The 22,651-nt window shown below is 44.6% G+C and overlaps 1 pseudogene across 1 annotated transcript; it reads left to right on the top strand.

Annotated features, from left to right (window-relative positions):
• The first annotated feature begins 311 nt into the window (after window positions 1-311).
• LOC311428694 (ubiquitin carboxyl-terminal hydrolase 42-like) lies at window positions 312-21,717 on the top strand (annotated as a pseudogene). Its single transcript has 20 exons — window positions 312-427; window positions 1,308-1,450; window positions 3,551-3,704; window positions 9,223-9,314; window positions 10,916-11,153; window positions 11,898-12,098; window positions 12,683-12,793; window positions 12,953-13,055; window positions 13,260-13,327; window positions 13,484-13,554; window positions 14,086-14,168; window positions 15,087-15,198; window positions 15,576-15,716; window positions 15,911-16,011; window positions 16,473-16,614; window positions 16,821-17,528; window positions 18,571-18,685; window positions 18,758-19,632; window positions 20,140-20,451; window positions 21,102-21,717. The product of its transcript is annotated as a ubiquitin carboxyl-terminal hydrolase 42-like (transcript).
• The last annotated feature ends 934 nt before the right edge of the window (window positions 21,718-22,651 follow it).

Below are 22,651 nucleotides of genomic sequence, written 5' to 3' on the forward strand. Positions count from 1 at the left end.
TTTTCTGTGATCAAAACAGTTTCATTGGTTGGTAGACAACATTCAGGTAAAGTCTGTAAAATTTCAGATCGTCACAGCGCCTATGTTTTGGAAGGCACTGCATATTCAATGGTGAGGAACGAAATGGATACAGAGTTTGGACGACTTTGTGAACAAATTAAAGAATATCGTGAGAAAAGAGGTACGTGCTTTAACGCTAAGGATTTGAAGACTTGTCTCTGCATTTGTAACTGAAAATGCACGACGAAGATCTTTGGTATCTATTCTTTCTTGCAAGGTCGCATCTCTGCAGCGTGTGCTCCATGCGACAACTCCAAGTCACCACAGCAGAACCCTGCTACTGAAGACGAGAAACCAGATGAAGAGAGTAATGAAAATGAGGAGATGCCAGCGGCACCTGTAGATGCCAGTACACCCATTTCTAATGGCAAGTTGCATTTTATTCAGCTGCACTTGTCGTTCATACCTTCTCCGTTCTTGAGGCGCAACAGGTGTCTCTGATGCCTGGCTCTTTATGGCAGAGGTATTTTGTTTTCAAATTGACTTCCAAATGGGAGAGAGAAATCCAGAGGTCATTCATTCAATATAGTGATGAATTAAAGTTCAAAGAAAGTTGGTTCATTTGATGTACTCTTACTGGAACTTCATTTTGTAAACAGAACGACCCCCCACTCAAGGATATGACAGCTTCCCTCCCGTACTAAAAATGATAGTGCTCACCCTTGTAGGAGCAGCAATGTGAAGAAGGTCGAGGGCAGTAAGAAGGGTTCGAAGCTTTGATATAACAAGCCTTACACTTTTTTTGACAGAGCTCCTAATAAGCATCTTTAGCAAGGTCTGGAGATGGGAGAAAAACTCAAACTAGATTTTAATTCTAGGTTGTAGAATGTCAAGCTTGACTGTTCCTCTGAACAGTCAATTGAATTCAATTTTTTTTAATTTAAATTAATTAGTTTATTTTTTTAATTTAAATTCAATTGAATATAAAGTTTTTTTTTGTTGTTGTTGTTTTTCACGAAACACTAAGTTTATGTGAAAGGTTTTGCTGCAATATCTTTTTGCCAAGGATATTAAGCTTAAGTTATCCACAAGAAAACGGTGGGGAAAGGGAAGCTTTAGTTTTGAAAGCTTTTTTTTTGTTTTTCTCTCCAGGTTTTTCTTGAGCACAGCAGCGTTTCAGTGTCTGCCTGCCATTAGTTGCCCCACTACCAAGTCAGGAGGGTCAATTAAACTTGCGTGAGGCAGAATTTCTTTATCTGAATCTACATGGTTCACATAAATATATTCTTGTTTCCTTCTTTCCCTAGGATTATTCTTCTCCCAGTATTGAATGTTTCAACGGACACCGTTTAAGATCAATGAGCAAAAGCATCCTGCGGTGTTCAGTCTCCAGCTTTGAAGAAAGTATGGCGATACTGAGGGGAAATGTCAAGAGAAGATGCTTTTCAAGGTACTGTATTTCTATATGTTCAATCTCTGTTCGATTTGTAGATTGAAAAGCAAGAGAGAAAGCATGTGCAGTGAGTTGTGGCCTGATAAACCTCCGGCTAAAATCAGCAGAGGCCTATGAGCATGCTGATGGCGTACCAGTACCTTAAAACTAGAATCCCTCTTCTCAGTGAAAGTCTTCTGCTTTTCTAAAAAAACCTGTTTTTTTCCCCAACCCCTTTGAGGTGTTGTTGTGGTTTAACCCGGCCGGCAGCTAAACACCACACAGCCCTTCTGCAACCCTCCCACCTCCCTCTCTGGGATGGGGGAGAGAAACGGGACAGTGAAGCCCGCGAGTTGAGATAAAGGCAGTTTATTAAGACAGGAAAATAATAATGATAATGATGATGATGATGATAGTACTGCTACTAGTAATGTGTACAAAACAAGTGATGTACAATGCAGTTGCTCACTACCCGCTGACCAGTGCCCAGCGTAACCCCTAGCAGCCCGGCTGCCCCGCCCTATCCATGGTGCAGCGTGTTGCCATAAGGCATAGAATTCTTTGGCCAGTTGGGGTCGGCCATCCTGAGTCTGTCCCCTCGCAGCTGTTGCTGTGCGCCGATTCTGATCGCCAGTAGGACAGTGAGACACCGAAAGGTCCTTGGCTTGTTGTAAGTACTGCTCTGCAGCAATTGAAACATCGGGGTGGTATCAGCAATCTTCTAAACATCCTTTCACACATTCTAAGCCAAAACATAGCAACCTACCCGCTACTAGGAGGAGAACTAACGCTGTCCTAACTGAAACCAGGACATGTATCTTTTCCACTTGGGTGCTATTGCTCATAATTTTGAGAATTCAACATGAGCAAGCTAGGAAATGTGGGTACATACAGAACCGCGTGTATATGGCACGCAACAGACTTGGGATGTGGATCCTGCGTGAGGCCTACAGGCTTCTCTTTGTATACCATGGAGCACTGGCTTGTAAACATGGTGAAATTTCCCATCCTTGATGGGTCTAATACAACAAGTCTTTTCTCCCTTCTCTGCCGTGTCCTCTTTCTTAATGTAGGCAGTTGAGAAAGCCAAAATTGGAACGAAAAAAAGAATATAGCACAGGTAAGTGGCTGTAAGTCCCCGGGATACCTATTTGCGCAGGTTACTGAAGAGGATGGCACTTGGTCACTCCATGGCTTTCATTTGGCCCCAAAGCCTTCTGTAGTCAGCTGAATTCACTCCTCAGTGACTTTTCTGTGAAGAGAGGTAGGTGCAAATAGGAGATTTTATGAATTCCTTGGGGAGGGAGCAGTGTGAATTGCAGCTTGGTAGGCACAAAGCAAACTGTTCTAATTGTGCAAAGTAAATCGACACTTGATAAGTTCAAACTCAGTTTTATAGCTGGCAAGCACAAAAGTAAACCTTAGCTGTGATCCTAGCAGCACAGCGGTGTAGCTCTTCCCTTCCCCTTGTCCTCTTGGCTCTTTTAATGACAGTGCAAGCAACCAACCTGTGCCAAAGGGTGCTGTATGGCAAACAATGGGCAGGCTTTTTTCTAAAAAGCACGAGTTTGAGTTATGTGGTGTTTGGGTGTTTCTCTTGAAACGATTCTTCCCTCCTTGAGCTGTTAGATCCTAATGCAGGAAATGGAAGTGCTGCATGCATAAACAGAGTAATCAAACATACACCTCTTAGGAAGAGGCTTGCAATGTCCTAGTGTTTGTTTTGAGCACTGTTAGATACAGTTTGACATGAATGGAGTGAAAACACCTTAGAGAAAGGTGTTGATTGTTCTCACTTTTCCAAGACAGAAATAAGTGGAGTAGATTTCCCTCCTGCATGGAACAAAAGTTGCACGTTTGTTTTTGTCTGGCTAGCTTTCAGTCTCTTTAAAAATTTCCCTACAGGTCCCAGTTTTAAGTAGACAGTTTAAACGTGCAGAGCGATAAATTAGTGGAATGCAGTGGTTGTGACACCAACTTCTGACCTGAAATGTAAAGAAAACTCAATCCACTTCAGGGTGCCTTTTTTGTCTGTCTGTTTCCATTTTACAAGAGCAACGGTGAAATAAGGAGAATCCCATCTTCACTGTTTCAAAATCCTTTGTTTCTGCGTTTCAGTCACCAGAACATTGAGGAGTAGAGCTGGTGCAAAAACTGTGAGACGAGTCCACGGAGAAAACAGGGACTTGGAGCTGCGCCGCAGCTGTAGAGTCGGACACAGTCGGTACTCGACTACTAACTCGTCCATTCTATTTGACAAACTTATGACAAAGTAAGTCATCTTTTCTTGCAGACCTCTTAGAATGATCTTTCTTAGCAAGCCTTTGCACTATGGCATGATGTTGGCCTCGACTTGCTCTTTATTTTGACAGCAAAGAGGTATGGCTGCTCCTGGCATTTCCTTCCTGTTTACAGGGAGACACCGTTACCTGGCTAGATAAACAGATTTTCTTGAAGGTGCTATTTCAGCATATAAGAATTGATTTAAAAAACAACCAACAACAACAACAAAAGTGCTTCATGGCTTACTAGTTTTGTAATCTCACATTTCTCCAGGAATACTTGATTTGCTGCATTTCACCATTACACTCGTCAGCGCCGCTGATTCTGGTTTATCACTATTTGCATTGCAAATCTCCTTGTCCAAAGCTTAAACTGATGTATGCACTGCTTGAAAACAAAACCTGAAGTTGCAGAGCAGAAGACTCAAGTCATTATGTTAGCCGCTGTGTAACCATACTGCTTTCCAAGCATAAGATGTCCAGCTTATTTTGTTTCTATGAAGAGTTTAAATGGCTCCCGTTAAGCAAAGATGTCCCCACACTGATACTTACTATTAAGCAAGGATTCCACCTCCTTTGGCTGAGGTCTGCTCCCTTACTCACATTGGAACATTCATCCAAGTAGCCTGCAATTCCACGCTCTCGGGGGAAAGTCCATAGAATAGAAAAGGTTCCTCCAGTCTCTTCCTCAGCCTTTTTTTGAAGCATGCAATAAAGCAAAACATTCACAGGCTGCCCTTCCATGCAAAACAAGGCAAATTAGTAAGACAGGAGCCACAAAACTGATTGTCCTTTAAAGTTAAAATGAGATTTGAAATAGATCGAGTTAGCAAGTGTTGTAAGTCTGTAGCTAAGTCTGGTTTTGCCAATGCAGCACAATTCGCTATCACGTAGCCAGAGCTGCTTCTGTAGCTCCAAGAAGCAAAACTGCTTTGACAAAATACTGTGTCATCAAAGCATTCGTTGGCTCAGTAGGCACGGCTCAGGTTCAACAAGTTTGTGAAAAAATGAGTACTAACAGAAGCAGCAGGGTCCAAAGAAACACTTTATGTCCCCACTGCGAAATGAGGGGCTTTACCTTGAGTGTTAGGCACACTGTCAATAGAAAAGCACTGTAACAGAATCTGCCACGGCAGTTTGCATGTTATTGAAAGACCATCAGAGTGGGACTGCAGCAAGATCATTGCGAAGTTACAAAAAAAAACATGTGGGGGTGGGAGTTTAGTTGCGTTCGATAACACAATCTTAGATAAAGATTTTGGTCTTAACGTAAAAGTAAGGATGTCTACTGATCTCTTCAACTCCAACAACTGAAGCCCAAGTCTGAAAAATCGCCTTTAAGAATGCAAAGAAAATATTTAACTCTTCTGTATGTTCATACTTTGCTATCAAGCAAAGGAATGAATGCTGATGCCTTAACTATGTAGGGCTGTAGCTTACAGAGAGACTACACCTTCCTGTTTTTTTCCCTTTAAAAACGTTAAATGTACGTGAAATTATTTGGGGGTGTTTTCACATGCAAAGCCTAATGCAGTGCATGCAAGCCCTGTCATCTTCTTCGTCTAGTAGTGTCGCGTTAAGGGGTGTAGCCGATTGACCGTCATGGGTCCCGTCGGATTCAGGGTGCTGAACTATCACGGTCACGGATTCACCAACAACGCAGTACGGCCTCGCTCTAGTCGCATTCAAGGAGAACTCTCACAGCTAGGAAGAATGCAATTAAGTGCAATTTGTTACGGCGACAGGTACACAGGTTCTTTGGATTGTCAGTGATAAATTCACTGTCTGCAAAAGCAAGCTAGCATGCATGAAATGCACAGGTACACAGCCTAGGTATTAAGACATTAAAAAGCATCAAAACTCTAGAGATTTCTAAGATTCCACAGAGACGCCTGGTATAAGCAAGCGTTCAGATCTTACCCCACGGCGTCCCAATGGAGTGGGGGTGGGGGAGTGAGAGGCTCAGCCTGTCGAGTGATGTCAGAAGGAATCCTTCCTGATAGTATCTTCCCTAACATCCCCTTTCTCTTAAAGCAATTGGTATTATTTTCTATCTTTAAGGTGGAGCTTGAGTGACTCTAGTCATGCATATCTTGGTTGTGCTTGGTAGAAATGATCTCACTTGCGTTTAAAGGTACAGGCTCTGAGAAATTCCGAGGGCGTGCTCAGTGAGGGGTGGTTGCACCTTGGAGGCGGGTAGCTTTTGGGATGGAGGTGTGCTTATGATGCCTAGTCGCTTAAGGCGATTACTCCACAAGTAGTAACTTAGTGTTGATTTAACTCCAGCATATCTAAAACATAAGAAGGATGTTAGTATGGAAGAAGCCGATGAAACCAGTCCTTAAATCTTACTACTTACTGTGCGTGAGCAGACTGGCGTGAGTTTTAGCTATACTGGCAAATATCAAACCACACCTGTGTCGTCCCAAAGCTGGGAAAAAAACAAAAACAAAACCAAGGAAATGTTGAAGCAAATAGGGAGGCGTGTAGCTTGTGCAGTCTTTTAGCTGAGAAAATAAAGAAGGAGAGAGACAGGTAGCCTTGAGCTAGCAGAAGCAAGGAAGAGAAGGGCTAAAAGGGAAAAAACAGGAAGGAGAACACCAGCTCCAGACTGACCTATAGTAACCTTTTTCTCATTAAGGGTCATTAGCACATTAAAAATCACACCTGTCAAAATGCTAATCTATGCTAATGTGGGATTCGGTGTGTGTCCCCCCTCTCCTGTTCCCCCTCCCCCCCGGTATTCCTCTGTAATGCACAAGCTCAGTGGAGATAAGTTAGGTGAGCTGTAATAACCAATCCAAAGGAGCCAAAGAGAGAGTTTTCACAAGTTTCCTGTGTATAAATGACGGTGATTCGAGTCAGAGGTGTGCTTGCTTTGCGAAAGATGGCCAAGTACCTGACTCTGCAGAGTTCTATAAGTAATTATATAATTAAAAGACCTTCGTGTGCATTCCGACTCTGGGTGCTTATTGGCGCGGTGCACTCTGCACGAACCTGCAGACAACATCTGTACTCAGTGTCATGCCTACAGACAACCCTTTACTGTTGGGACCTGCATATTTTTCTGTGCATTCAACACAACCCCTTTGGCACAACTAGTTAACCACGTAGCTGCCAGTCCACCACTCAGTTGCACTTGTGAAGAGGAAAAGCTATTTCCGTCTACTGGAGGAGCACATCCTCTAAATGCAAGCTTCACTCAGCTGGTCATTTACTGCAGGACAAGATTTGAAAAGTGTTGTTGAGTTCTGGGTTTCCTGCTTACAGGAAAAATTAAGTGCTAGATCGCCCTCTACTCCGCTTTGTCTGCTGCATTTAATGGAGATTAAACTGATTTCATTTGCTCCTCCGTTTATGGACAATGAGCTGAAGGAACAGGTACAGCACATTAGCCTGGAATGCCTTCCCTCCCAACCAAAATAAACTGGAGCTGTAACTAACACAAGCAGAAGCAAGGCTTCCGTGTTTTCAGCTGAATAAAGTTCCAACAAAATCATCCTCTGGGATTTGAAGGTTACTTCACATGACATGCCAACGACTCTTTTCCCTCCATTGTAAAGCGGATCCCTGCTGTTAGTTGCTCTAGAAGCAAAGGAATCATCGGTTTGGTTACCAAATAGCCGCTTCTGCAAACGAGAAGTGTTGTGCTCTCTCTTCCCTTTGAATGACTCCACACTTCTCATCAGCTACTGGATTGCTGACCTAGAATCAGAGAACATCCCAAGGTGGAAAGGACTCCCAATAATCACCAAGTCCAACTCGTGGCTCCACACAGGACCACCCCAAAGTGAGACCCGATGTCTGAGAGCATTGTTCAACACTTGTTGACCTCCGTCAGGCTCGGTGCCATGAGCAGTGCCCTGGGCAGCTGTCTCAGTAGCCAGCCACCCCCTCAGCGCAGCACCTGAGGCGCACGGGGCTCGGCGGGGCGGCCCGGGAGGGGAGGACGGCGGGGCGAAGTGGCAGCTCCCTCAGAGCCGTCTCCCCGCCGCCTCGGCCGCATGTCGTGGCATTTTTGTGTCGGGGCTTTTTCATGTCGTGCCCTCGGTCTCTCGCCGCGGGTGAGATGCTGCTCCCCAGCGCGGACCCCTTGCGCGCGGGGCCTGCCCGCGGCGGCGGCGGGAGGGAAACCCCAACCCCAAAGCCCTCCCGGCAGGGAGAGCTCGGGGTGAGGGCCGATCCGGCACCGACAGTAAACACACGCCGGAGGAAACGCTCTGGTTTTAGCCATGAGCAGCGCGGCCAGGTTCACAAGGCGTCACGCTGGAGCTCCGAGTTCAGCGGCGTTCCGAGGCCGTTGTGGCGGTTGTGGAGACGGCCCCGGCTGAGGTGGCTGCTGCTGTCGCTGCTGTCCCCTCTGTCCCTGCTGTTGCCGCTGTTGCCGCTGTTCCCGGACCTTGGAGACCCCCGGCGGCTCCCTGTGCCAGGCCCTGTGGCCCCGGGGAGCTGCCCGCCGCCTCGTCGGCCAGCCCGGCAGCAATCCTGCCAGCACAGAATAGCCCACTGCGTTTCAGGGTAAAGTGACGATTAATTTCTATTTCCTGGCCTGGGTGCTGCTTTCTTCTTTAAGGAAGCTTCAAGGTTAAAGGTTCAACTCAGTTATGTCAGGGTTCAACTCCGTTTCGTGAAGGGGCTCTTGTACGAAAGCTTAAGCTGGGATTGACTCTCTGCTAAGCGGAGGCCAAACGTGGACCTACTGAGAAGCAGGTCCTAAGTGATAACATTTTCTAAAGAGACTGCTAAACACATCTGAAGAGTGCTGCTGCAGAACTCTGAATGGGGGGATAGCAACTGTCTTAAGTGATCTGGAATCTTGAATTTACTTTTCAATGGACAAGAGGTGTGTCTCTCAAGGCAAACAAAGAGAGGAGTAACACCCTCTCTTGTCACTCATGTCAACATAAATTTATGCTCAGAGCGTAGGTGTAGGAACAGCATCGGTATGTATATGGAACATCGGGAGAGGAAGCTCTATCGGTATTTACAGTTTTTCTACTACCTTGCCAGAGAGACGTCATCTCCAAATGAGAAATGGATGTATTTTGAAACAGTGGTGGTGGATCGGATTTCTTCTTTCTAGTGTTAATATTTGCTCTTGAATCGTACTTAATAGCTGGTAACACCTCAATCAGTTGTCAAAAATAAACTTAAAAATGTGTAAGGCTTATCTCATTGGTCAGTATAAAGATCAAGGTCTTCCCTTCCCTTCCCTTCCCTTCCCTTCCCTTCCCTTCCCTTCCCTTCCCTTCCCTTCCCTTCCCTTCCCTTCCCTTCCCTTCCCTTCCCTTCCCTTCCCTTCCCTTCCCTTCCCTTCCCTTCCCTTCCCTTCCCTTCCCTTCCCTTCCCTTCCCTTCCCTTCCCTTCCCTTCCCTTCCCTTCCCTTCCCATTTTCCCCAGTATTGTTTTTCTGCTCTCCTTCTCACTGCAGTCTTGATTTTGTTTCTTGTCCCTTAAGTATGTTTCCAATGTGTTGCTGAAACATTTTCCCTTTCAATCCTAAAAAAGGAGCTGTCACTGGTGAAGATCGGAGCTTATCCCTGAGCCCAGGAGCTGTCACCTTATTCTTCCAGTCGGACAAGGACGACTTCATTTCTCATGTAAATGCATTTGTCAGGTTTGCGTATTGTTTTTTCAGGAATGGAAAGTGTGTATAGAATGGATTTAAAATCAATTTTAAATGTAAAACGTCAAGGCAAAAAAGTTCTAATTACAACCTCTGCACACAATTTGCCAGCTGTGGGACTAGGAGTTTTCTTATTTACTGTGTTTTGTTTAACGTGTCTGAAGTTTAATGGACAGCAATCAAGGCGTGCTAGAAATCTGAAAGCACTTTATGCTTTGTTCTCTCCGTCATTTTGGTATAACAAACTAGCTTATGTTTTAAACCCTCCATGAGGTTAGTGGTTTCCCTAAAGGTAACAAGTCCCTGTGTGCTACAGTAAGACAGTAACAAAACATGAAGTATAGAAGTTCATCCTGTCATTATTCAGCTTCTGCCTATGGACACACAACTACGCTTATTTAAAGCGGTATCACCTTGAAACCTAATCAGCATTTTAAAAAGGACTTTGTAGCAGTTATTGGCTTTTGTCCTGGAGGGCTGAGGTTTGTTTTGTTTTGTTTTACATTCAGCATTTCCGTTTCTAGCTTACATTCCCCTGTTGTTTTGCATGAGGAAAGCGTGCAACTTGACAAAGTAGAACGGAAAGAGCTGCTTTTTAGTCTAACTTTTCAGTTTGTCGTAGGAGTTTTAAATGTGGTAGGAGTAAAACACCAGAAGTACTGCTGCCAAAGTTATATTCAAACTCGTCTTTCTTGGAGAAGCAGAAGAAGCCCAGGGAGAAATAAATTTGCAAACATGCTCTTCATGCTCTCCTTTCCGAAGATTTCTCTGAGATATAGCCCATCCTCTGTGGGTTTTGAGGTATATGGTTCCCAGGAGTGAAAAGGAGGGCCAAACATCTCTCCTCTTGGATCTCAGCATGCCAGGGCTTTGGTGTACTGCCACTTACAGCTCCGCTTTTTCACCTGGAAAAAGCGACCGCATGATGTAGACTGAGGAGCCCTCACAGATTAACTTGCCGTCACCAAGTGACGCCCATGAAAGGTGTATTTAAAAGCTAGGCTCATTATAGAATCACAACAAACCCCTCATGACTGGTGCAGTAGACAGTGAGGTAGAGGGCGAGCCCTGGAAAGACAGAAGAAAAGTAGCAGTGAGTTCTGGGTACCTTTGTGCAGACGAAACAGAAAAACGCAGGCAGTGAAGTAATAGTGTTCTGTTACTAATGCCAGCAATAGATAATTGCAACAATTATCTATTAGATCATAGGTACTAATTAACAGATAATTGCGCAACTCCGGAAATCAATAAATAACTGATTCCCCTCAGAGAATGTCTTCTACATTTTTATATTAAAAAGACTCCAGAGTTGTAATGGATTAAAATCCTACGGAAGGGAAAGAAATGGCATCAGCCACTAGTTCTGCAGAAGCGAAAAGTAATACTGATAGAGTTTAGATGGAAATTTTCACTTTGTGTGTTTAGTTTGGGGATTCTTTTTAAATCATTCATACCAGCGATTTAGTTCTTAAGGCTGTTTCTTTGAGATTAAGTGACAGGACTTCTGTTACTCTTTTCTTCTTGGAGTGCTTCTTGATAGTCTTACGTCAACCAGAACTTCTGTCTCTGTCGCAGATGTGAACAATGACCGTAGCTAAGAAGCCCAAATCTTCAAAGCCTAAAAAGCCCTCTTCAAGGCGGTCTGGCAAATCCAAGAAACCAAGTCCTAAAATACTGATGTCACGCACCGCCAACTGGGGCCGGATAGTGCCTGCAGAAGATTCAAGCCAAGTCTCTGTGGCCCAAGGACGTGGAGGTGCTATTTACTGTAGATCATCTGAAAAATCTAAGGCTTTTGCCCCAAGAGATCTAAGTAAGTGTGCGTTCTATCCTGCCTCCATTGTCTTCAAAGCAAAAGTAGAAAATGCAGTTCTTACTTGTTGCACTGATAGAGAAGGGGACTACTGTGAAGAAAGACTTGAAAAGCGAATCCCCTAAGGCAACTGAAGTGACTGATGTTACAGAAATTAATTTTGATATATTTACAGTCAACAGAGAAATACGGGGAGCTTTTTGTAATGCACAGATTCCTCCATGTCTTTTCTGTTTTGCAGAGAAAAGTGTTTGATTGTTGCTATTCACAGCTTCCATTTTTCACAGGTTTTTTGAAGGATAACATTGCTCAGGAAAAAATCTGGTATCTGTAGGGGTACCGTCATTCCTAGTTCCTAGTTTTTACGTTTTTACCGTATAATTTCAAGTCTAAGTTTGTGGTTTAAGTTATAATAAGGAAAAAAACAGTAGTTGAGTTAATCAGGTTAAAGATTATAGATGGAGAGGAACTTGGCATTAGGTGCTACAAACAGAATGGCAGTTAGCCTTGCCTTAGAAAAACTAAAATGGTTGACTAAAGTTGTTTTTTTTTTTTTTTTTTCCCCCAAAACATTGTGTTGACCAGCCAATTTGAATTTGGTGGTATTAAAGCTGTCTGCAATAAGTTTTTCTGGTTTGGATTGTAGCTAGCTCCTCTAGGTGCTCCTGCAGAATAGTATTTTTTTAAATACCTTTCTTCGAAACAAACAAACAAGATCTCTTTTTAAATTTAACTTTCTTGCAGTCGTTAATGATGGAATTGCTCCGCCACAGAGCATTCTTTTTCCACCTGAGAAGATTTGTATGGATTGGCGAGAAACACGAAGTGTTGGAGTTGGCCTCTACAATCTTGGCAACACATGTTTTCTTAATGCTACTCTACAGTGTTTGACCTACACACCCCCACTTGCCAATTACATGCTTTCTCTTGAGCACAGCCAGTCATGTGAGTACTTTCTAACAGTATTTTGAATCTGTTGGATAGCTCTGAAGGTGAAAGAACAGCAGTGATTCTGTGAGATAAGCTTATTTGCCTGATTTTACCTGTAGCAGCTGGCTTTGAGCACTGTATTAGCAGTGGGCTCCGAATAGCATATGGAGTGCAATTAATGCACCATGTTTTATTTATTTAGTTATTTGTTTGTTTGTTTGTTTATTAAAGGATCATTTATTGCTTCATGGGAATAATGAAGTGCATTGGACAGTAATGCATTTGGTAGTAATTTTAGAGAGTAATACATTTTGCAGCCTGTGGAGTTCACATTCCTGTCAGCCTTTACAACTGCGACTTTGCAGTAGTCTTTTAGATTTCTCATCACAACATGCATTTGAATACAGGCTTAGTGGATATTTTTCTTCTGTCAAGTTGTGTGAAATGAAATGTTACAAGACTGTTGGGACATTGGCATCTTGGGAGAATAGAATGTAGCAAGGAGAGTGGATATTGTATCTATAGTTTAAATTGTACTTAGATGTTTGTAGTTCTGGATATTTCGCTGGACTGGGATGCTTTGCTCTTTCACTCTTCAGGTCGTGAACAAGATTTTTGCATGATGTGCACGATGGAGACTCACATTAACCAGGCCCTGCGTTGCACTGTTGATGCCATCGAGCCTACGCATGTTATCAGTAATCTCAGTCGTAAGTGGCTTCAGATGTGTTTCTTTTCGATAGCTTGTAATCTTCAAATAATTATTTGATGTGTCTAAGTGGTTTTAACACTCCAATGAAGAGAGATTTTAGAAATACAAGAATGATTTCATTTTTAAATGAGGTCAATACTATCATCTTCTTATTTAGGAATAGGACAACATTTCCGTTTTGGCAGTCAAGAAGACGCACACGAGTTCTTGCGCTATACTGTTGATGCTATGCAGGAAGCGTGCTTGAACGGAAGCACCGAGTAAGCATAAACAAGTTCACTTTCATACATTCTCTAGCACCTTCTAGTCCTTTATTTACTCTCAAAAATGATCTCTAGCACCTTTTAGTGCCTTATTTACTATCAGCAACGCAAGTCTACATCATCCTTGTTTTTCATCAAACTCTTTGAAGAGTTAATTCTGTGCCTTAAATCTTCTGAGGTCTGATTATAATTTATTTCCAGATTGGACAGATCTTCTCAAGCTACCACCATCATTCATCAAATATTTGGAGGATTTCTAAGATCGAGAGGTACTTGAAAAAATATTCCTGTCCTTAGAACTGATCTGTGACTTTTGTCGGTAGTAAAGCAGTCTGTAGTTTGTCTAAAGTAGTATCTGTCAACAACTTGAATTTGGACAGTTAGTCTCCTTCACATAATGTTAAGCATTTATATTTTGCTTCCAGTGAAGTGCTTGAATTGCAAAGCAGTTTCGGATACGTATGAGGCATTTCTTGATATCACTTTGGATATAAAGGTAAGATGTTTTCTAAATATAATTCATGATGTTTAAGTACATGCATAACTTTCTAAATTAAACTTGTTTAACTTAAAAAACCAAACCACATATAATGTTAAAACGTAAGAGCTTGGTGGTGCTAAGGAAGTGGATTGGACTTTGTCCTTCCGTGGAACCCATGTAAATAGTCTCCACATTTGCATTGGGTTTAAGGGGAAAGAATTCTCTTTCTGCAAAAATTATAATGCTGTCATACTTCTTTGTTGTTCTACCTCAATATACATCTAATTGTTAGACTGATGAATTTGTCCCCAGTATTGATGACAAAGCACACTGTAGATGCTGTGTAGGCTACTGGAAAAGTATTTGTTCCAAAGTCAAATGCCTTCCAGGTGAGGTCAATGCTGAGCATGCTCTTTCTGCCTCCTTCTTCACAGTGCTCCTAGTAGATCGCTTGAGTATGTTAGTAAGATTCTCTTATAAACTACTAGTATGTCTCTGGAATTCTGAATTACGGTGACTTTGCGCTCTTCTTTCTCGCTGCTCTAGGCGGTTTCGTCTGTTAGCAGAGCTCTGGAACTCTTTGTGAAACCTGAAGAGCTGGATGGAGAGAATTGCTATAAATGTAGCGAGTAAGATTTTGACGAATTAGGTCTTAATCCTAGATGTCAGTTTTCTATGTTGCATGACTCTGTTGGACTACCTCTAAACTTTGGATCTACTTACAAGTTTTGTGGAAGTTTATAAAAGACTTGGATTTTTGTTTCCTTGGAGGGGGGAAGTCTTGTTCATAGGCATTCCCTATGGGTTTGCAATTCTCTGGCTTGTATTTTGCCATCAGAATTCAAAAAGAGCTACTTTTGTTCTTTCTATTTATTAGCTCTCGACAGTACTTTTCTTGATGTAAACTGCCCAGTTTCTGTTGTTCTCTGGGCTAGTGGCTAATTTTCACTGCTTACACCGTAGGTCCTACCTTGGAGCGGGCAATGTGTCAAACTGAACTATTTTGTTTCAAAGGATGGCAGATGGTTTCAGTGTCTTTCCAGACAAGCTCAGTACATGAAGACTTCCTACTGTTAAATGTCTCCCTCCTGTAGAATGACCATGTGCTTCTGTTGTATTTTTGATGTTGATAGTCGACCTATGTTGGAGATTATTTGCAATTTCTAGCCCTGGGGACCAAGGCTCTCTCGTTCCGCTTTCAGTATTTGTATTTCCCTTGAAAGCTGAAAGAATGTATCCAGGATTGGAGTTCAAATAGCCACTTTTGTAGACCAAGAAATGGTACCTTGCCATCCAACCTGGTCATACCCTTTTGTGAGAGATTCCTGTTCCCGCTATGCTCTGAGTTGTTGGGAAAATTGACCTTCTTCTGTGTATTAACAAACCTGACACGCAGTGCATGGGTTTATGAAAAGAAAAAAGACCAACCTATTATGCAAGTAAATATCATTCAAATAGCATAGGCATGCGTGAGACATTAAAAGGAGTTTGTTTTGGGGGCGAAAAAAGAAGATGCCTTCAAACACTTATCTCTGCTTGGTTTTAAGGTGTAAAAAGATGGTTCCTGCATCCAAGAGATTTACCATACACCGTTCTTCCAAGGTTCTCACAATATCACTGAAAAGATTTGCAGATTTCACAGGTGGAAAGATCAACAAGGTATATTTACCACTGTAATGCAACTATATCATTGTGTAATGGGACATCCCCCAAAGCTGAAAGTTGTTAATATTTTCAGACAATAATTGTAGACTAACGACTATGGCTTATTCTTTCTCTTAATATCAATAAAGTTCCCGCTTGACAAGAAGCATATGCTTTCCTCTGAGAAGGCTGATTCATCAGGAAACAGTTCTCTGCAACTTCTAGTCTTAACCGTTGTTTATGGGAAGACTTATTTGTAGTGAATCAAGAAATATATTCGAGAAATATATTCTAGAAATCAATTCTAGTCTGTGTTTTTTGGAAGTGTTTTTCTCTGGCTAGTCCACGAAGTACTCTGGGATAATTTTTCTATCTTCTTGATGTCTCTTTAGGAGGTGAAATATCCGGAGTATTTGGACCTGAGAGCCTACATGTCGCAGTCAATGGGAGAACCACTGCTCTATGCCTTATACGCGGTGCTGGTACATCACGGTGTCAGCTGTCACTCAGGACACTATATATGCTATGTAAAGGTAGAAGTCAACAGCATTTCTAACAGGGTAAAGGTTGTGCTGGCAAACCAATTAAAGCATGACTAGCAGCTACTGTTTCTAGGGAAAAAGATTTCATTATATTTTTATTTGACATGTGTGTATTTTGTTCCTATCCGTGATTTCAATTGGAAAACGTGCAATTCACCTAAAGAAATCATTGTCTTTATTTGCAGGCTGGTAATGGACTTTGGTATCAGATGAATGATGCTAAAGTAGTGCGTACTGACATTAAAAGAGTTCTTGGTCAGCAAGCTTACATACTTTTTTATATCAGGTAATAACAAATCTTAAATTGTGTTCAGAAGAGATTTCCTTTCCTGTTATTGATATTTTTCTGTTTTGCAAGTGTTTTTCTTGCTATCCCAGGAGAAGATTATTATTTGTCTAATTCAGTTCTGTCTAACCTGAAATTCTGTGTCGTTTATTATCTTTTGTTGCTTGGCCTTAAACTGCAGCACTTGTGTAAATTGCTATCTATGTGTTATCTGTAGCTGGCTACTTTAGAGAAGGAGAGAAATGAAGGTCATCTGTGGTGTAAGAATGAATTATTGCTCTGCAAGTGATAGTCTTAGTAGGAAGACTGTTCTCTACTTTTCAGTCTGTAGTCTTGGCGAAGCCTTCTGTAGAGAAGGCTTCCATATCGTATGAGCTGTTCCTCTAAAATGATAGGATGGGATTTAATCCAAGAGTAGGCTGAAAGAAAAACTAAACTACGATCACTGCTCTTTTCTGAAGGCGCTATGATTTGACACTTGGAGAACGTGCGTTTTACTTGCCAGCACCATCTTATCCCTGTTCATTCCCTCCTGGTCAGCAGGGGGCTAATAGTAAGCAGGCTGGATTTCTGGGACCACGACTTCTTCCTCATATGATTAAGGTAATTCAGGGAAGCGGGAGGGCAGATAACGGCACCAAACTGCTAGTGGGTTTGGGGTTTGGTGTGGGGTTTTTTGTTTGGTTTTAAGCATCTTTTTAGGTGTTAAGACCATTTGTAGAAACACTCAGTAGGAGAGTTTTGTGTTTCAAAATGTTACATGCAGTGTTTGCGTTAATCCATCTTGCAATTTCTTCTTTTAAATACAGAATTCAAGCCGTTTAAATGGAAATGGATCCATAAAAGAGGACACAAAGACCACTGGTGTCACCCTAAAAAGGCCATCTTCAGCACCACCAATGGCCTGTGTTCAAAACCAGGCAATTACCAGGCCTTCAATGACTGATACGTCAAGAAAACAGAAGATCACCATCAGTATTCACAATAAATTGCCTGCTCGTCAGACTGTGTCACAGCCTGACTTTCTTAGCAGTGCTGTGGAGGATGAAGATCTCTACCAGGCTGTTCCTTCATCCACAATTACAAATTCAGTAATGCAAATGAAGCAAATGCAAACAAACAAAAAAGTTTCTGATGAAATTTTTGTGGAGCCAACAGTGAATGAAAATCCTAAACTCAGCTCTGATAACACAGTCCCTTATGGTGCAGAATCTTCAGGAAAATCTGAGGAGGAGTCAAAGGGCTTATTTCAAAGGAATTTGAAATGCAATGCAATGTCCTCTAATGGAATTTTGGTTGGAAAGGTAGTCCGTACATTGCAGCATTCCAATTCTTCCTGTCAGAATGCTGACAAAGGAAGATCCCAGCATGAGCTGCCAAAAACAGATTCACTAAATGGTGCTATTAGGTTAGTTAATGAATCTAAAGAAAACGGACTGAAACTTGATGATTCCACTTGCCGAGTTGAACCTGTTAAACCTTCTGAGATGTTCTTTTCTAAAACAAATGGATCGCTTGAAACATAGATTTGCTCCATCGAGAATTTCTCACCTACGATGTATTCGGGAGTGTTTATTGTGTTCCTAATTCAGGTGAAATACTGAGAAAACACAGCACACATGTGATCGTAAGGCTTTGTGGTATTATCCCCTTAGAATTTGCAGACCTGAGCTTACATTAGAACTTGTCAACTTAAGCTCAGCTGAGATAAAAATTCCTAAGTTTCATAAAGTAGATTTTGGGGGGTGAGTTGGGGTTATCTTTGAAGTGTAGATAATGCATACAACTGACAGCGGTCTTGCTTACCATTTAATGGAGACATTCTGACAAGACTAGTCCTCAGTACTACTACAAATAGTATTTTTTTGTCTGCTGACTTGTGCGTTTTAATTGCAGATGCCTGGAGCTATGCCTTCAGTCAATCGAGAAGTCATCACGGAGTCCTTCAGAGCCAGCCAGCTGAACAGCTTGTCAGAGGAAATGAGGTAAAATGAGCACAGTCTGATTAAGACAAGACTTTATGGAAGTTCGTTACAGTTTTATCTGTCTACTAATAGTATTTAATGGAAGGATTTAAATTAGTACAATTCCATACTGTGTGTCCAGTGTCACGAACAGAACTAATGATCAGCACTGAGCATATCACTCTGATGCAGGTTGGTGCCTCAAGGAGAACTTGTGTTCCTTTATAGAATGTTTTTCCATTTTTCTCCACTGTCTGGAGAAACACTGGCTGTTCCCCGCTCGCCCCTATGCCTTTTTTCTCAGAGCAGCAGGTGGAAGGAGACAGATGCGTTTGCTTTTTTAGTGCAATGGCTTCAGAAGCAAGAGGGGCAAAAGCACTTTCTCTGGGAGCTGAAGAAGGTGTCCTAATCACAGGAGAGGTTTCTAAATGGCATATCTTTGCGAGCGTTCCTGTAGTCCGGAGGTTTTTGTTTGTTTGCTCGACGTTGGAAGGTTTTACTCTTAATATTCACGTCCTTCAGCAGAAGTGAGAAATGGGTTTTTATTTTATGCAGTGTTGCGGAACCTCCGAAATCTCCTGGGAATGATGAATACCTCGCCCAGTACCAATGTGATGACCGTGGAGACAAGGAGAAACCAAGAAGATCAAAAGAACGTGACCTCATTTCAAAAGAAAATGTTTTGTCCGGCAAAGAGTCTTGTGAGCCTGGTGAGAAATTGCGGCAAACTTCCTCTCTCGAGTCTGACACTGAATGTAGCTCTAACAATCTTTCTTCCTTAGCTATTGCAGATAGACGCCAAGATACAAAGGACAAGACTAAAACCACTGAGAAAGAGCATTACCGAAGCAAGAGGGAACATGCTCCTAGTGAAGAGAAGGAGAGTCAAAAAGCAGGTCCTTCCAGCAAGAGGAGGTGTTCTCAGAGCATGGAATTTGTTGAGCAAAAGAGTCACAAGCAGGAGTACTGGGAGGGAAGCAGGTACAGATCTTTCCCTCGTGAAAGAAACAGCCCTGAGAATGGCAGAAGAGCAGTCAAATATTCAAAGTACAGATCTGGCAGCGGAGGAAGATCAGAACAAGGTAGCAATAGGTACTACCGATCCAAAGGGGAAAGAAGTTGGAGCAGAGAAAGATACTATCGAGACGAAGCACGGAGATGGGAAAGATGTGGCTATTACAAGGATTACTATTCACCTCATGCGACAGGAGACAGTAGAGAGAGAAAGTTCTCTCACGGCGATTCAGCCTTTGACAGATCGACTGCAACTTACTACAGCAGGTCACATAAGCATTATCATTACAAAAGCGGATGGCCTCACGGTTCCCTCTTGAGAGAGGAAGATGTACGTCGCTTTGGCACACCCCGAGCAGACTTGCATCGTTGCTCGGTACCTCAGCAACATTCCAGAAGACATTCTCGTGAAAGACATGCGCTTCCACCTGTGTCAGCTCATCTGGAGAACTGTCGCCAGAAAACTGAAACAGAAGGAAACAGAAAAAGAAAATATACCCGTGCAGAAGGTAGTGAAAGTGAAATAGAAAGGAAAGACAGAAAGATAGAAAAGGAGCTTGTAGGTGGTGAAAAAAATGCAAAAATATCACAAGTTCTGGAAGAAAAAGAAGTCTAAGGATAAAGATGGAGAGAAGGATTCCAAGTAAGCAAGGATTCCAGCATACTCCGCATTTTTTATCCTAATTCTTTTCTGGGTGCTTCTCATGTCTTCCTTTTGTTTTATTTATTTATTTTTTTTTTTCTGGTAGTTTCTAAGTTCTTTAGATAGCACCAGCTGGCTGGGGATCATGTTGTTAGGTTGATCAGTGAAGACAGGAAAGCTCTTGCTGAATTGTGTCAGAGCACTAGCTTTGGACCACATAGTTCGAATCACATCCGTACACCATTCCAGATTAGGTTAAAAGATTTTTTCTGCTTGCACGTATTCCAGAGCTAGCCGTTGTTAATGATCTGTGTACAAACCAGGACCTATGGTCCTTCAATCTGATGGCTTAAGTTTGCTGCATCTAAAGTAAGTTGCGTGTGCACAAAGCACCACAAAATAGCTGACATGCTGCAAATCATCACCTGTGGTAAAATAAATCAGGTTTCATATAGGCAACAAGTGCCACATCTTTTTTTCCCTTTTTAACTTGCATGTTTCTTTCAGACTTCATGATTTGTGTTTCTGTGCGCTCCGCTTTGACAATGCCAATCGCAAGCGTAAGAAAAAGAAGAAAAAGGAGAAGAAAAAGAAGAAAAAGGAGAAACACCAGGAAAGCAAAAGGCTCCTTGGAACACTTAGATCCTCGTTTCCAGAAGATAACGCGGGAGAAGAAGGAAGAATGCCATCCTCCAGATGGCTCTTCATGTCAGTAATGCAGAAGTGAGAGCAGTAAACAACCTTACAAGGAAGGGAAGACTTCCAGTGCAGGCGAAAGCAAGAAATACTGCTCCATCGCATCCAACGACTATACTAAAGGTAAGCGGCCGCAGCGTGTGTGAGGAATTCCTTTTATATTAATCTCGAGATTATTTCAAACAGTCTTGAAGTGCTTGATGACTTAACAGTCTGCAGATTTATTATCAAATCAAAAAAAAACCCCACTTGGTAGACTATTTTTTTCCCAGTTTTGAATGGCCACTAGGAAAGAAGGCCTGAAATAAAGAGGTTAAAGGCAAATGGTTTTCATTTGGTTTGATGATGAAGTGGCAAACAAGAGGAAGAGTTGCAAGCTCCCTTCTTAAATTCAGTCCAGCCAAGTAGGAAAAGTAAATGTGGACGGACAGCTGTATCTTGGCAAAGAAGATAGTAGGGAGCAAGGAGGTTCAGCAGTCAAGATGGAAGGTGATGCCATGAGGCTTAGAGGCTAGTAATGTTCTAATGAACATGGCCAAGTCTTGCGCTGGGCAGCCTGCTTGGGTCCAAAGCCTGCAGTCCTCCCCAAGATGTCGGCGAGGGGCTGGTGAGCCGTTGGGACGGAACCCCCGTTGCCCGGGTTCCCCAAGCAACCGCCCCACTCTCCAGCCACCATGGCAGGTCCAGCAGCCGGCTCCCGCTCCTCCCGGGGCTGCGGCCCTGCTGGCGAGCCCAGCGCCCCAGAGCTCAGCCCAGCGGCCTTTTTCCCACAGAGGGTTTCCCCAGACGGCTTCCGCGGCTTGCGCAGACGCAAAACTCCCCCTTCGTCGTCCCAGCCGTGCCGCCAACGGTGGCTGCCTGGCTGCTGCCCTCCCTCCCCGGAGCGACGGCGCTGCCCTTGCAGCCCCCGCAGGTACCCACCCTCCCCTCCGCGCTGCCCCAGGCCACCGTCTGGCACGTGGTGCCGGGGGTCCAGGGGCAGGTGCTGCAGCTCCCCGCCGGGGTGCAGCTGCCACCTGGGGGGCACCTCCCAGCCCAGGGGCACCACCTGCAGCTTGGGCAGCTCCCCGCCGGGGGGCAGCTCCCTGCTGTGGGGCAGCTCCCCGCCGTGGGGCACCAGCTGCAGCTGGTGCAGCTCCCCGCTGTGGGGCAAAACCTGCAGCTGGTGCAGCTCCCAAGCATGGGGCACCAGCTGCAGCTGGTGCAGCTCCCCGCCGGGGGGCAGCTCCCCCACACCGCTCCTCCCTGTGCCCCCGTCCATCAGTGGGGACAGCCCATGGTGACGGGGACACTGGTACCCCACCATGCGCTGGGGCTGGGGCCCAGGGCCGTGCTCCATGGGGAGCTCCTGCACCCCGCAGGCACCTGCCTGTTGCAGGCCCCCGCCCAGCGCAACCCCCCGCCACCCCTCGTCCCGGGGCCTCCGCTGCGGGGGCAGGCGCTCCCCACGCCCCGCACCCTGAGCAGCAGCCGGGGGCAGCTGCCGGAGCCCTGCTTGCACGCCGTGGGGCTCAGCGAGGACCAGGGGCCCCCGCTGCCCGGCCCCACTGCCCCCAAGCCTGCCCAGGCTCCAAGGACCGCCAGCACCCAGACGGCGACGCCTGGCGGTGAGTTTGGGGCTGGCACAGCCGGCCGCTGGGCGCCCCACACCCAGGGGCCATGGGAAAGCTGACATCGCCCGTCTTGGGGGATTTTCTTGCTTCGTCCTCAGCGGCGACAGCCCCGCAGGTGCCTGAGGAGCCCCCGCAGCTGCCCGAGCTGGGCCCTGATGCCTTTGCCGAGGCCTTTCCAGAGCTGGCAGGGGACAGCCAGCAGCTGCAGCACATGCAGGACGAGCTCCTGGCCGACCTGGACATCCCCATCCCCGGCATGGAGGAGCTGCTCAGCTGGCTCGATGCCGTGGAGCCCCAGGACGCCTTCCCCGATTTGCCCAGCAGTCCTGCCCTCAGCCGCTTCCTCTCGCAGCTGCCCGACCTCTGCGAGGACATCGAGGAGCCGAGCACGCAGGGACTGGAAGCCACAGGAGCCCTCGGTGAGGTCCCCTCAACCCCTGGGCTGCGCCCCGAGAAGCTTGAGGGTGGGCTGTCGCTGCAGTCCCCCGTCGTGCCAGCAGTGAGCCCCCCGCTCAGCCCTGCAGCCAGTCCCCTGCCCAGTGCGCTTAGGAGCCCCCTACCCAGTCCACCCCTGAGTCCCCCCAGGAGCCTCCCTGACACCCAGCTCCTCAGTGCCCTTAGTAGACCCCTGCCCCAACCCCCCCAGCGTTCCCTCAAGACCCGCCCCAACCCCAAGGTCCCCAGTGCCCTTAGTAGACCCCAGCCCAAAT

The sequence above is a fragment of the Aythya ferina genome (genome assembly GCF_964211825.1).
Source record: "Aythya ferina genome assembly, contig: HAP1_SCAFFOLD_115, whole genome shotgun sequence".
NCBI lineage: Eukaryota > Metazoa > Chordata > Aves > Anseriformes > Anatidae > Aythya > Aythya ferina.